Consider the following 15,178-nt stretch of genomic DNA (forward strand, 5'->3'; position numbering starts at 1 on the left):
ACCCGCCGCCGCGGCGGTTAGGCCCATGGCCTCCTTCAGGGAGGAATGTGGCTTTCACTCAGCGTCCACGTGGGGGTCCCCGAGCGTGTGTGGTGTGCGTTGGCGCCTCTTAGTAGCGCCCCTGCGGGTGTACAGCGGTGTCGCGTCGCTGTGGCTGGGAGCTGGGAAACATGTAACGATGCGCGCTTGAGGGGCTGGGGGTGGGGTGGGGTTAGCCGTTTAACCCCCCGTAGCGTTTCTTTTCTGGGCGCTGCTGCGAACCCTCAGGCGATCATTGGAAACACAGACTTAGCGAATTGCTCAGTCCCATAGTTACTCAGCACACTGCCGTTTTAAAAAATGTGAAATTTATGGAATTTAGGGCAAAGCTTTGGGATTTGGGGATTGTACTGGCTGCCCTCGAGTTGCTACCACTCAGTTTCTAGATGATGTAGACAGTCCTGAGCTGTGGAGTCACGAGTAGTTGAATTCTTTACCATCATTGGGGGTCACAACCGGATGGAACCCCTCAAGCTGTAGGGCTATTTCTGGTTAAACGAATAAACGAGAAAACGACAGTTTTAGAGAATTTATCCTCGCTAACCGCTAATTAGCAACAATGACGCCTCTCGCCACCCCCGTTACATTGTATTTTGTCAACTGAGGGCTGAAATATTGTTTAAATCGGTGTTCTGTTGGAGGATGTTTTTGCATCGCGTTTTAATTTATCCGCCCACCTGTCAGCTCATCAAAGGATGGATTCAGCTCTAGGATTTACTTCAAAAGATGTTTTTGTTGTTAAGCCTCTCTTTCTGGTTTAGATTTAAGTGAAAATTCACAACTGTTATGAGCAAAGACAACAACTTAAAATTACGTGATATTTTAAAAATGTTAAAAATTTATATTAATGTCATCATTTACAAAGCACTATTCGCTTCAGTTTATTGGGCTGGGGCGTGGAAAAGAACAGTGTTTTTAATATTTTGAACAAGAATCAGTCCTTAACTTTGATTGCCTCAGTAATGCGCTTTACAAATTTTAAGAGAAAACCACCAAGCAGTGTCTTTTGGCTAGTAGAAGACTTTTGGAGAATGTTAACAAATTCGGTTGAGGCACCCAGAATCATCAGAAATAAAATGATGACAATTTGATTTCTAATTTGTAGATAATAGTTTGAACCTTCCTTCACACTTTGGAATAATTTAAGACGTTGAAAAGGAAGGAAGGAAAATTCATTTTTATCTTTTCTGTCTTAGTAAATAAGGAGAAAATGACTCAGCTCAGTATTTTGAAGTTTATCTGATGACTCTAGTTTTGTTTTAAAATACACTCCTCTCTATTATAATTATGAAAAAAGTGGGTCTTATTGACAAAATTATTTGCTTGTCTAGAATGCATAAGCCTATCAGTTTAGTCAAGTAAAACATCTTAAATTTTTTTGCGGGGAAAGTGGTACCCCTGGTATTTTATGACAAAATGTAATCTAGATATTCATTACATTAAGCTGGAAATTGTCAGTTTCTATCCACTTATATGCATCAACCTTAATTAATTTTAGGAAATAAATTATTAAGGAAAACTCCTCACACAATTTAGTTATAAGCATGTGTTGAGGTTTTCCTTCAATCTTGCTGCAAAGGAAAAGACCTCTGAAAAGTCACTTAAAAGACACACTCTTGGTAGCGACATTTTATGGGAAAAGAAAATGGTTAGAGAATCATTAAACTAGATAACAGAAAAGAATTTTGGGGTCACTAGACTCTTAAACTAATAGGCGACTGGTTAGGTGAGTGAACGGTTTCCCAGAGCAACTCTTAATTCCATTAAAGTTTGTTGGGAGATTGTTTAGGCATTTTTTTCAGAAATGTTCATTTCATCCCAAGAGAGTTGTGAATTAAAATCATCCAAAAACTTCTGTCCCGGGCCAGGTTTGTGACAATTTTTTTAAACCATTATTACATTTTCTGTAACTACGAATGCAATCTGAATTTTTCAGAATAATCCACTGCTTTAAAAATATTTGTACTTGTTACAGAAGGGCAATTTTGGACTGAATTGAGCACTCTTGACACAAGGCACTTTTTTAAGTGTCATGTTCACGGATTGCTGTAAATAAAAAATAGAGAGATAGATATCACAAGAGCTTCTCCCCCACCTTTTCCCACCTCCTCCTCCCCCTCACCAAGGTCCTAATGTTTTCCATCAGGGACAGAGCTCCTGAAGGATATGAAACTGGCTTTGGCTAGATTCTCTTTTTCACTGGGGTAGGTTGGATTTCAAAGCAATATCTGCACAAAGACTCTGGACCCTGGCACAAGTCCCAACTGTGGCTCAGCCTGCTTCTCTTATTTTTAGTCAGTCATGCATTTTGTTGTGTGTGTGTGTGAGGAAGATTAGCCCTGAGCTAACATCTGCTGCCAATCCTCCTCTTTTTGCTGAGGAAGATTGGCCCTGGGCTACCATCCGTGCCCCTCTTCCTCTACTTTATATGGGACGCTGCCACAGCATGGCTTGACAAGTGGTGCGCTGGTCTGCACCCAGGATCTGAATCCAGGAACCCCAGGCTGCTGACGCGGAGCACACAAACCCAATCGCTATGCCACCGGGCTGGCACCCTATCATACATTTTTAGAGCTGCTTCAAATATTATTTTCGTTTAATTAGGCAGTATGTAAAAACAATGAAAAAAAATTGTTTTTTTTTTTTTTAAAAGGGAGCTATGTACTTCTGAGTTGTGACATATATACAGTTAGAGGAAACAGTAAGAATACACCTTTTGAGGAAAATTTTTAAAGCGAATTTCTGGTTAGTGATTTAAATTGTGTATTAATTTAATTTGATTAAAATCATACTGCTTTAGGGATCATGTTTTCTGTTTGTCCTGTATTCTGTGAGTATTGTGCTCTATGGTAGATCTTTGATAAGTGTGGCTCTTCAATGTCATACTTAAGGTGTCAAAACCTTTCAGTTGAAATAGCAATATCTGTTTTTTCATATTAATGTTAGCCTCAATGTCGTTTCATCAGTATTGTTTTGAAAGCGTTCCTCCTCTCTTCACCCCCACGTATCCCATGTCCAGGTTAAGAGCTTTAGGATGGTTTTAGAGGCAGAGATAGAGAACAGATTCAAAAATACTACCCAAAATGAAAAATCTGGTATCTGGGCATATGTAGTCTGTCTGTCTTCTTTTCTCCCATGCCTCTTCACACACATACACCACAAAAACACACACAAATACACACACAGAAGGTTGTGAACTACTTAATCAAAGTTCATGACTTCTGTTACACTGTGTGTATCCAAATATGTGTGTATCCTGAAATCTTCAAACTAGGTGACACATATCCCTAACCCTTGACCTTGGAAGGTACATGAAGGCTTTCCAGGGGTTATGTAAACCGTAGTTTAAGGATATTAATTTTCAGGTTGTCAACTTAACATGATTGCAATTGTTTTCCTCCCTAAAATTGATCTGCCTTGGAGTGTGCCTTAACCAGACACCATACCCCTTTCCTCTTTGATAATTGTCCCTCCCTCATTCTACAAATAAAGCAATATCTTGCATCTGACCTAAATCTTGTTTAGAAAGTGAGTGATTCTAATGACTGGGTATCTAATTCTTTTGCAAGAATAGTAATTTCAAATGGCTTTCAAAAATATTGCAGAAGGATTCAATTGAGTTGTTAGCTGATCATTAAAAATAATTTTTGGTGCCATACCCCATGTGATTGTTGGTACATAGTTTAGTAGTTCAGAAGAATGATTATTGATATAACCAGAAATCCTACTCTCAAATATTTGGAATAAAAGAATACAAAATATAAGAATAGAGTTAACCTGAACCTTGTTTCTTTCTAGCAATAAATAATATACATCCTGGATACATGACCTAAATGGGAGTTGGGGGGGAAGGCCCTATCCATTTCTTTATGAGATGCATTTCCAATAAAAGCTGACTGTTGATATTTTACAATGATCATAATTTGTAATATATTTGTTATTTGATCAGTAATGTTCTAGTAATTTAATGACAACACAATGCTAAGGAAAATTTTTAGAACTTATATTCTCAGGAATTTTAAAATACACTTTTTTGTTGCAGGGAAATGTGATAAGATGATCAACTTAAAATCTTTTCAAGCACTAGAATATGTTGGGATAAGCTTGTTTGGGGGAAGTGAGATAAAAATATGAATTCAAGGAGAAAAGGAATGATATCAAGTTCCTAACTGAAAGGAGAGTTTGTTCATGTGCTTTTCAAATGAATGGATCATAGTGGATATCAAATTACTATGGTATTTGCATACCATTTATAAAACAGATATATGCTACTGTCTCCAGCAGCTAGCCTTGTCCTGGACATACAATCTGTTTCATAATAACTTTTTGACTTGAAATACATTGCAGTCAATAAGAATTTGCTTCTGACAGAGCTTTCATTTTTTGAAAAATAAGACATGAGTGTCATAATTGTATGCACAGTAATTAAAGGCAGTGACTTTCTTTTGGAAACATATGTAGCTGAAGAAGAATTTAATAGTCCTAGAAGGCATTTGATGTGAGGAGTAGGGAGAAGAAACATTAGAACAGCTAACAGGAGAACAGCAGCATGGGGTTGGTGGATTGTACAGAGAAAGAAAAAAGATCCAGTAGAGGGAATCCTATAACTTTTTATTAAATGAAGATAAGCCCTCCTCTGAGGCTTGATAGTTATACTCTTGCCATATGGGACATGAATTCATTAATTTATTCAATATTTAACAAGTATTTATTTAGCACCTACCATGTGCCAGACATTGTTTTAGGCACTGAGATGAAACAGGAAAAATGACTTCAGTCACGTAGATAAAGACCTATGTGAAATTTAACAAGATGACAAGAAATTTCTTCCCATTAATTTTTTCATGACAGTATCTATATGTGCCTATGAAGAAAATAAACTTATTTTTTTCGATTTAAAATGGTGAGAGGAAGAAATAATTCTATTTTGAGACTTTCACATCCACGCTGTAAAAACCAAGACGACATAGTTTTTCAGAGGAAAGACATTTTATAAAACTACTAAATAAACAACAATGAAAGGATGACAATAAACTTCAGTAAGATCTATAGAAAGAAATTAAACTAGGTTTTTCAAATAGATTATGTAACAAAAGAGAGGAAAAATTTCCAAACTTTTTGCACAAATCACACGATATACAAGTGAAATCATTGTTTGTGATAGTTACAAAATTAAAGACATAATTTCCTAGTGTAGATTTTTTTAATTGTGTATGAATAGTCAATTGATACTTAAAAGTCCAAAAGCAAAAAGACTTTCTTTTTAATTCACTGATACTATTTTATTAATAGTTTTCTCTTGAAAATCATTTTATATCAATCCTTTTTGGCTTTAATAAGCTCCTCCCTCTCATCCCATAGCCAATCTGTTCACCTGGTTTTGTGGACTCTACCCCTTAGCTGTCATTCAGATCCTGTTTCATAGTCCCTACTGTGCCACAGTTTCTTATCTGTACTATTATAATAGTTTCCTCTAATTAGTTTTTCCTTTTTTTGGCTTTCAACTCATCCTTTATACAGATGTCTAAATGATATTTTAAAAATCTTACCATTGCATTTCTCCTCCCAAACTGAAATGACTCCTTAGCCTATTTGAAAAGGCCATTTTTAATCTAGCTCAGCCTATTCTTCCACCAGCTCCTATAAACACTGCCAACTCAGGCATTGAAATTGGATATCTTTACTCACAAAGTTTTCATTCAGTTGACCCTGATTTTATAATATTTACTTTCTTAGATTATCACTGACATTTTTTAAAAATTAAAAAATTCTCAGAGAATTGAGGAACCCTAGAAAAATTCTCCATCAGTTTGAGAATTATGACTCTACTTTTCACATGTGTCCTAAAATGACGTCACATTTAGAAGAGGATCCTCTGTCTCCAGATAATGGATATCATCAGAATACATTGAGTCATATGTATTTTTTTACATTATTGAGTCATAATTTTGTTTTGGAATATGTGCCAGGAAGGTATCACTGTTTAGACACCAGGTGTTCCCTATTAGAAATCAAAGCTGTACGTTCCCTTTGTGCCTGAAATACAAAGGTTTTTCTCCAAAGATCATCCTAAACTAGCATCAAAATTCTCAATTGTTCTACTAACTCATCATGATGAATTGCATTGCTACCTGTGTATTATGGAGCAGAAGTTCTTATCGTATCCCTCCAATCCTTCTTCTGAATAATCCAAATTTTCAATTTGAAGAAGTGTTTCTTTTGTTTCTTTGACAGAACAATTTGATATATTTATTATCTCAAATGAGTTAATATGTTGCAAATACCTGTATTAGATAAAAAAGAAGTCTAAAGATCAGAGATAAGGCAGAACTATAACTACCTGGAAATACTTAACTGTTCATTGAAAAAAATCCTTGATATGTAGAGCATAGTTAACTGAGGCGATTGCTCAAAACTAAAAGAGTTTTAGAAGCCAGATTATCCTTTACTTTTATCATTTTCCATTTTGATTTTTAATACTATTTAGATGAAAATAGAAATGAAATGACCAGATCTACACCAAATCTTGTATTTTAACTTGGGATTTAATTAACAACAGAAATATGATTTAAATTATCAATAACATTTACCTTCATGAAAAGTATAATTATTTTTTGACATTGAATATTTCATTCACTAAGTTTGAATATTTACTCTTACTGTCTTGGTCAATGTATTTTATAGGGGCCAGCCCGGTGGCGTAGTGGTTAAGTTTGGTTCGCTCCACTTCGGCAGTCCAGGTTCGTGGGTTTGGATCCTGGGTGCAGACCTACGCACCGTTTATCAAACCATGCTGTGGCAACGTCCCACATATAAAGTAGCGGAGGATGGGCACGGATGTTGGCCCAGGGTCAATCTTCCTCAGCAAAAAAAAGAGGAGGATTGGCAACAGATGTTAGCTCAGGGCTAATCTTCCTCGCCAAAAAACAAACAAAAAAAACAACAACAGCAATCTTTGACAGATTATAAATGACTTTGATTTTTACAAAAATCTTGAGAGGTTTATTCACTTTTTTCAGAAGAGAAATACTATATGGCAATGAGGAGATTGTCAACTGTAAGATGTAGCTTTAGGCAAGTTTACATGATGTGTTTATGAAATATTCTTTTAGTTAACAGTTGATTAGAGAAAGTGTACCTTTCCCCTACACAACCCAGATTATGTCAGTCCCGTCTCCTTCTTGCTGAAAAAATAATAAAATTTTAAATATTGATTATAATATGTAATCTTATTAATCAATAATAATTTTGGTCACTTCTTTTAATGATGTTTTAATAAAAAAATTTTTGGAAAAATAGATTTAATTGACATTCATTTTATTGCTTTGCACACTGTAGGATGATATATTTAACACCAAATATGTCAGTATTACATTAAATGTACATAGACTACTTAAAACAAAGATCATCATATTGGATTAAGAAAAAATAACTATGCTAATTATAAGAGATCTGTGGAGAATAGCAAAAGATGAAAAAATATTGATCACGAATTAACCAAACTAACGTAGAAAGTAGCCTAATATGATATATTAACATGATATGAAGCAGACTTGCAGAAAAAAACGTCTTACTTCCACTAGTAGATTAAAAATTCTAAGTTTGTATGCATCTAATAAAATAGCTTCAGAATATATGAAGCAGAACTAGACAGAAGTAAGAGACAAACCCACAATACTGGGAGATTTTAGCATACCTCCCTCACTAACTGATAGACTAAAAAAAGAAAAAATAGATTAAGGAAATCGATGATTGGAATTAAAATTATTAACATCACACCCAGTAAGATGGCTGTTATCAGAAACAAAAATAAAATGGAATATATCCATCTTAAAATTAATATGGAACCTAGGGGCCAGCCCTGTGGCCCAGTGGTTAAAGTTCCGCGCTTTCTGCTTTGGCGGTCCAGGTTCACGGGTTTGGATCCTGGGTGCAGCCCTACTCCACTTGTCAGCCATGCTGTGGAGGCGTCCCACAGATGTTAGCTCAGTGCCAATCTTCCTCAAGCAGAGAGAGGAAGATTGGCAACAGATTAGCTCAAGGTCAATCTTCCTCACCAAAAAAAAAAAAATTAATATGGAATCTCAGGGGGCCCTGAATATCTAAAACAATCTTGAGAGAGAAAAATAAAACTGGAACAAAAGCTGGAGGCTTCACATTTGCTGACCTCAAAATATATTACAAAGCTCCGGAATCAAACCATTATGGTACTGGCATAAAGGCATACATATAGACCAATGGAATAGACCAGAGAGCCCCAAAAAACCCTTACGTATATGGTCAAATGATTTTCAACAAAGGTGCCGAGACCATTCAATGGGGAAAGGGCAATCTTTTCAACAAATGGTGTTGAGAAAACTGAATATCTGTATGCAAAACAATGAAGTTGGACCTGTACCTCACGCCATATACAAAAATTAAGTCAAAATGAGTCAAAATGTAAGAACTAAAACTGTAACACTCTTGGAAGCAAAGTAGGGGGAAAGTTTCATGACATTGGATTTGGTAATAATTTCTTGGATATGACACCAAAAGCACAGGCAACAAAAGAAAAAAAAGATAACTAAAGGTCTCTAAATCATGATTAAATTTGTAATAAAATACAAAAAAATCATTATCTAGTGACTCCAATATTGGAAAAATGTGATCTTTTCTTTCAGTTTCATTAGAACTGCCTAGATACATAATTGAGGAATAAAGTAAGAATATAATTTCAGCTTCAGAATTAAAATCATGCCTATGCTTAAATAGTGTAGACGTTTAATGATGTGGGAAAATGTTCACAATATTTCATTAAGTAAAGAAAGCAAATTGTCAAGTCCTGTTCAAGATTACAGACTTATTTATAATAAATAAATTCCTTTCCATTAGAATTACCGTTAAAGTGTAAAAAAGAAAATATACACATAGAACAAGACAAGGTTGGGGAGTCATCAATGGACAAAGGATTTTAACAAATATTCTGAGAGAAACTGGACATGAATGTTTTATCAAATGAAATGGAGCCCAGGAAGCTTCAGCACAGAATGTACTGGAGAAGAGTCCACAGTGGAGATGGGAAACAATCTTCCCAGAAAGATCATGGCGAGGCTCTGAAGGCCCTAAATGAAAAGTGGGGGTGAATATGAGATTTTTGGAAGTCTTTTGTGAAGCTAATGTGCCTCCTTTTCTTCCACATCTCATCATGCGGAAAGATAGGCAGTCCAAGTTTTCCTCCCAGGCCAAAAGAAAAGAGGACCCTCTGTAAAGAAATTGAAAAGAAAATTAGATAAACTGGGAAAAACCTTTAGTTTGTTTCTTTCCAGGGTAAGAATTCCAACTTGTTCCTGTTTTCAGCGTGTCATGTTTACTTTGCAAATTTAAATGTGATGTGTTGAAGAAGCATGCTCTCAGTTTTGCATTATGCAGTTTAAAATTACTTCCATTTTCACATTCTCCTTTTAAAACTCTTTAGTGATAAATTCTTTTTCTTAATATTTGTGTAGTGATTCTTGAAACGATAATTATGTAATTACTAGAACCCAGAGTAAGAAAGTTATCTCTATTTATAACAATTATGGCATGTCTAAAATGATGAAAATAAATGACAGTGTATGAATTGTTTTGAATGACAAGTTGAAATTCTCTAATTAGATTAGCTTGAGATTCTGTTTTTGTGTCTGGTGATTTAAAGGATGGTCAGCTTAATTGAAGACTGTCCTTCCACATCATTAGTGGAACAAAATTTTACCTTTAAGCAAATCGGTTGTGTGACTTCCATGACAATATAGCTTAGATAAAGGTCAATTGAAAATGGGCACGTCTAGAGAGAAGTAACTAAGCCAGTCTGAAGTTAATATTCTCCTTGTTCAACCTACAGATAAAATTTTAATCCATTTTTACCCCTATTCCATCTGGTAGACAGTTTGAAGAACTTAATTATTCTTATTGGATCTGTTGTTTTATTCTTGCAAGTCTCAATATATTGAATAAATTGGGATACTCGCAGCCATCCAATATAGATCTAAAGCATATAGATTACTAAAGTTGAAGTTGGCATTTAGCACAATTTATCAGATTTCTAATTATTTGTTAACTTTTCCCTTGAAAAATTTTAAAACAGAATAATATAGTTGCTGCCAAAGATACTAGCTTTAAATATGCTAGTAAGCTGTTTCTTTCCTTTCTGATTTCTGATTTTGGATGAAATCCATCAGTTATCTTTATTATTAAAAGAAAAAAAGAAGGTCGGCCCGGTGCGCAAGCAGTTAAGTGCGCACGCTCCGCTTTGGTGGCCCTGGTTTGCAGGTTGACATCCTGGGCACGCACCGATGCACCGCTTGTCAAGCCATGCTGTGGCGGCGTCCCATATAAAGTAGAGGAAGATGGGCATGGATGGTAGCTCAGGGCTGATCTTCCTCAGCAAAAAGAGGAGGATTGGCAATGGATGTTAGCTCAGGGCTGATCTTCCTCACAAAAAAAAAGAAAAGAAAATATTTATTAAGCATCTTGGAGCGTTTTTTAAGCTAGACACTGTGTAGCAGTATCTGCATAGACTAGTTCCTGAATGATAAAGATAAATTACAATTTTGCACAGATAATAGGGTCTTAGTACATTTCTGTTGAATCATTAAGTATAATCTAAGGTTGACATATAGGCACACATTTGTTAATTAAGTAAATTAAATTAATGAACATTGAATGTTAAATTTATGTCATAGAGAAGATTAAGGATAAATGCATTTTAAAGTTTAGAAGCAAACTAAATAATTATTTGTTAAGTTAAGCACTTGAGAAAAATCATGAAGGAAAGACAAAATAGAGTGCTCTCATTCTGCATTGGTTTCTGCATATTTTAATTTTCTTATAGAACTACAAATATAACTCACTTAAAAGCAGTCTAGAAAGGAAATCAAACATGTCTGGCATACTAGGCACTGAAATGTGTTTTCTTATATGCTGTTTCATTTCATCATTAAAACTATCCTATGAATTAAGTATTATTACCATCAACATGTCAGATGATAAAATGATGTTCAGATCATTTAACTAACTTGCCTTAATTTAAAAATCTCATAGGAAATGGAGCCAGAATTTAAATCCAGAGCTACGGATGATATTCAGCTGATACTCACAGCCATCCTGGTTGTTAAATATTTTGAATATCAACACTGCCTAGGCTAGTCCAACTCTGGAGTTCATATTATTTCCATTATTTCATAATATTATAAATATTCATTCAATGCTTCTCTTTGGCAAGTACTCTTTAAATGCTAAGGATACAGTGGTTAACAACATAGATAATGAAGCTTGCCCTAAGTGGCTTATCTTGTCTTGTAGAGGACTTCATTAAATAAACTATAATACAATGTGTTAAGTGGTATGTAGAGGGGTAGAGATTGCTGGGGTCACATAGTAGGGGCATGGACTCCTACTTATCATTTTTCAGGTTGGCTTAGACATCATCTCTCCTAAGTAGCTTGACACCCCCTACCTGAAAGTCTCAGTTAGATGTGCCCCATATGCTTCCATAGCTTCCTGTATTTGTCTCATAATAGTACTTAAAATTACTTGAGGAGAGGGATCTTGTCTTTGCCTTAGCATTATGTCTGACTCATAGCAGACCCTCAAGAAGTATTTCAGGACAAAGAAAATAGAATCAAGATCTGAAACTGCAGCAAATAAGTGAGAAAGCAGTTTTAGATAAGCTTTTAAGTATTGAGATGAGAAGTGATGGAGATTTCATTCTAAACGTAGGAGGAAAGTTTATCTTGAGAATGAGGAAGATGGTCTGAGATTTATAAGGGTTTAGAATAATCACTGTGTGGATGCAAGAGGAAAGAGAGAAAGAATACATAAGAAGGATAGCCTTAAAGATGTGCTAAGGGGCCAGCCCCAGTGGCCTAGTGGTTAAGTTTGGCACACTCTGCTCCTCTGGCCCAAGTTTGGTTCCTGGGCACAGACCTACACCACTCAGTGGCCATCCTGTGGCAGCGGCCTACATATAAAATAGAGGAAGAATAGCTCGCCTGTTAGCTCAGGCGAATCTTCCTCAGCAAAGGGAAAAAAAAAAAAAAAAAGATGTGCTAAGGACTCATCTGAGGTTGGAATCTGAATTTGTAGTGGTACCAATAGGCGTTACTACTTAATTTCCTCCAAGAATCAGCAGCTCAGATGGAGAGATCAGGGACCACGCCCCTGTATTTGTTAGGAATGCTTTTGGCCTCAAGTAATTGGAAAGACAACAAGCAGAGATTTAAGCAAGTAAAGGTTGATTTTCTCACGTATCCAGAAGAGCGGATACATAGAATGAGGGTAAGATTCCTAAAGTAAGGAAAAAACCAACAATAAAACAGTCGTCAGAATTTTATTATGAGTTCTTCCCTGAATATCAGCAACTGGAAATTGTTTATCTTTGTGTTTTTTTCTGAAATCTTCTTTTGTACGATAAATACTTTTTGCATTAAAATTGATCATTGAAATGAAAGTTTAGAAGGAAACTATCTCTGTTGTGTTTCCAAAACATTTTTTGTTTTACGCTGTACCAGACAATACTTGAACATCATTAAGGAACCCAGGACATAAAGAGAAATGATCGTACACTTCAAAGGGGTGAATTTTGTGGTATGTGAATTATATCTCGATAAAGCTGCTAAAGCAAAAGAAATGAAGAGAAAAATGAAAACTTCCCCTCGAAACATAGCAAAACTTAAAGAATAGAAAAATTTGACCATTTGTAGCACAAGTGATATATCAAGAAGTTGCTTATAAAGTGGCTTTCTGGTTTTGAGGGTGGAGGGTAGGGTGAATTTTGTAATGGATTAGGCCTACTCTTCTAATCAAAATTATTGTCAGTCAAGTCTGTTTTTTTCTACCAGCTTCCCTCTCCTCAACCACCTGCATAATGTATGTCATAACTTGCTCTGATCCCACAGCACTTTCCAGCTTGCTCTTTGCATTTCTCTCCTCTTTCACCAAAAAAAAAAAAACTCCTCAAAGAGTTACCTAATATTGTTTTCTCCATTTCCTTACTTCATAATTACACTTCATCATGCTCCAGTCAGAATTGCATCCCCACCACTAACCTAACATTGCGCTCAGATCTTCAGTAACTTTATATTTAAATCCAATGGCAACTTCTCTGTCCTTGTTACTGAAATTCTAAGCAATATCTCACACAATTAACCATTGTGTCTTTCTGGAGACATAAATGTCACCACCTTTGATCCAGTTACTTAGGCTGAAAACTTAGTAATCAGTCTTGATCTGTACCTTTCCCGTGTTCCCTACATGCAATACATCAGTGAGTCCTACCTATTCTACCTCTAAAACATACACAGAATCAGTCCACTTTTCTTCAGAGCCCTATTTCTACCCAAGGCCAAAGCATCTTTTTCCTCAAATCTGTTCTTAATGCTGTCATATAGACTACAGTATAGTTAAAATATATTGAACTATACCGTATATGCAAAAAATGCAAAGATTGTAGATGAGCAGCTCACGGATTACCACAAAGTAAATGCATTTGTATAACCACATTCAGAGTAAGGATGAATCTCTTCCTCTCATTACCTATTTTTACTCCTCCACAACTTGCTGGAGAGCTCACGTCAAAAATCTCAAAGTCTGGGGCCAGCCCCGTGGCATAGCAGTTAAGTGTGTGCACTCCACTGCTGGCGGCCCGGGTTTGGATCCCAGGCGCGCACCAACGCACCACTTGTCAGGCCATGCTGTGGTGGCATCCCACATAAAGTGGAGGAAGATGGGCATGGATGTTAGCTCAGGGCCAGTCTTCCTCAGCAAAAAGAGGAGAATTTGCATGGATGTTAGCTCAGGGCTGATCTTCCTCACACATACAAAAAAAAACACACAAAAAACTCAAAGTTTTTAATTTTTATATTTTCTTCTAATTTTTGTCTCTGGTATATATATTTTCAAATAGTGCATGGACACCTACTCTTTTTGTCTTCCACCCCAATTTACCTCTGGAAAACCTTCCTCCTCTATTGCTGTATTTTGGATGGGGCTGTCTCTACCCCTTGCTCCAAGGATGGGTATGTGACCTATCCCTAAAAATTAGCGCATGGTATTCATCAGCTGTAGTCACTAATACCAGTATAGACATACAGCCACTTAGAATCAGTGTGGTGCTGTGAGATTTTTGCTGGGTTCCTGGAGAAGAGACACTTGCTCTTTCACACTGGACTTGAACTTGCTCCCACCGTCTTTCACATGGAACCTAACTGAACCTAATATAGAAGGAGACAGAGTAGAGACTAAGAGAAACCAAATCCTGATGAAATTATTTAGTCCTGAATTAATTTTCTTTCTTTTTTTTTTTTTGTGAGGAAGATCAGCCCTGAGCTAGCATCCCTGCTAATCCTCCTCCTTTGTTTGCTGAGGAAGACCAGCTCTGAGCTAATATCTATTGCCAATCCTCCTCCTTTTTTCCCCAAAGCCCCAGTAGATAGTTGTATGTCATAGTTGCACATCCTTCTAGTTGCTGTATGTGGGACGTGGCCTCAGTATGGCCAGAGAAGCGGTGCGTTGGTGTGCGCCCGGAATCCGAACCCGGGCCACCAGTAGCGGAGCGCATGTACTTAACTGCTAAGCCACGGGGCCGGCCCCCTAATTTCTTTATTTTTATAAAAATAGTATATATTTAAGATGTATAATAAGTTGTTTTAATATTCATATACATTGTGAAATGATTACTATGGTCAAGCTAATTAACATCCATCACCTCACATAGTTACCTTTTTTGTGTGTGGTGAGAACACTTAAGATTTACTCTCTTAGCAAATTTCAAGTATACAACACAGTATTATTAACTGTAGTCACCATGCTATATGTTAGGTGTCTAGAATTTGTTCATCCTACATAACTGAAACTGTGTACCCTTTGGTGAATATATCCCCATTTCTAACCCCCACCCCTGGTAACCATTCTCTCAGCTTCTGTGTTTTTGACATTTCAAATAAAGTGAAATCATACAATATTTTTCTTTCTGTGTCTGACTGATTTCATCTACCATCATACCCTCCAGGTTCATCCATGTTGTCAAAGTGGCAGGATTTCTTTCTTTTGTAAGGCTGAATAATATTCCTCTGTGTGTGTGTGTGTGTGTGTGTGTGTGTGTGTGTATACACACACACGTCAC

At 36.3% G+C, this 15,178-nt stretch overlaps 1 pseudogene; it reads left to right on the forward strand.

Annotated features, from left to right (window-relative positions):
* Nucleotides 1-25: 25 nt before the first annotated feature.
* LOC131420939 (SIN3-HDAC complex-associated factor-like) overlaps nt 26-15,178 on the forward strand; it is a 29,978-nt pseudogene continuing 14,825 nt past the window's right edge.

Source organism: Diceros bicornis, chromosome 2, assembly GCF_020826845.1.
Source record: "Diceros bicornis minor isolate mBicDic1 chromosome 2, mDicBic1.mat.cur, whole genome shotgun sequence".
NCBI classification, from domain to species: domain Eukaryota; kingdom Metazoa; phylum Chordata; class Mammalia; order Perissodactyla; family Rhinocerotidae; genus Diceros; species Diceros bicornis.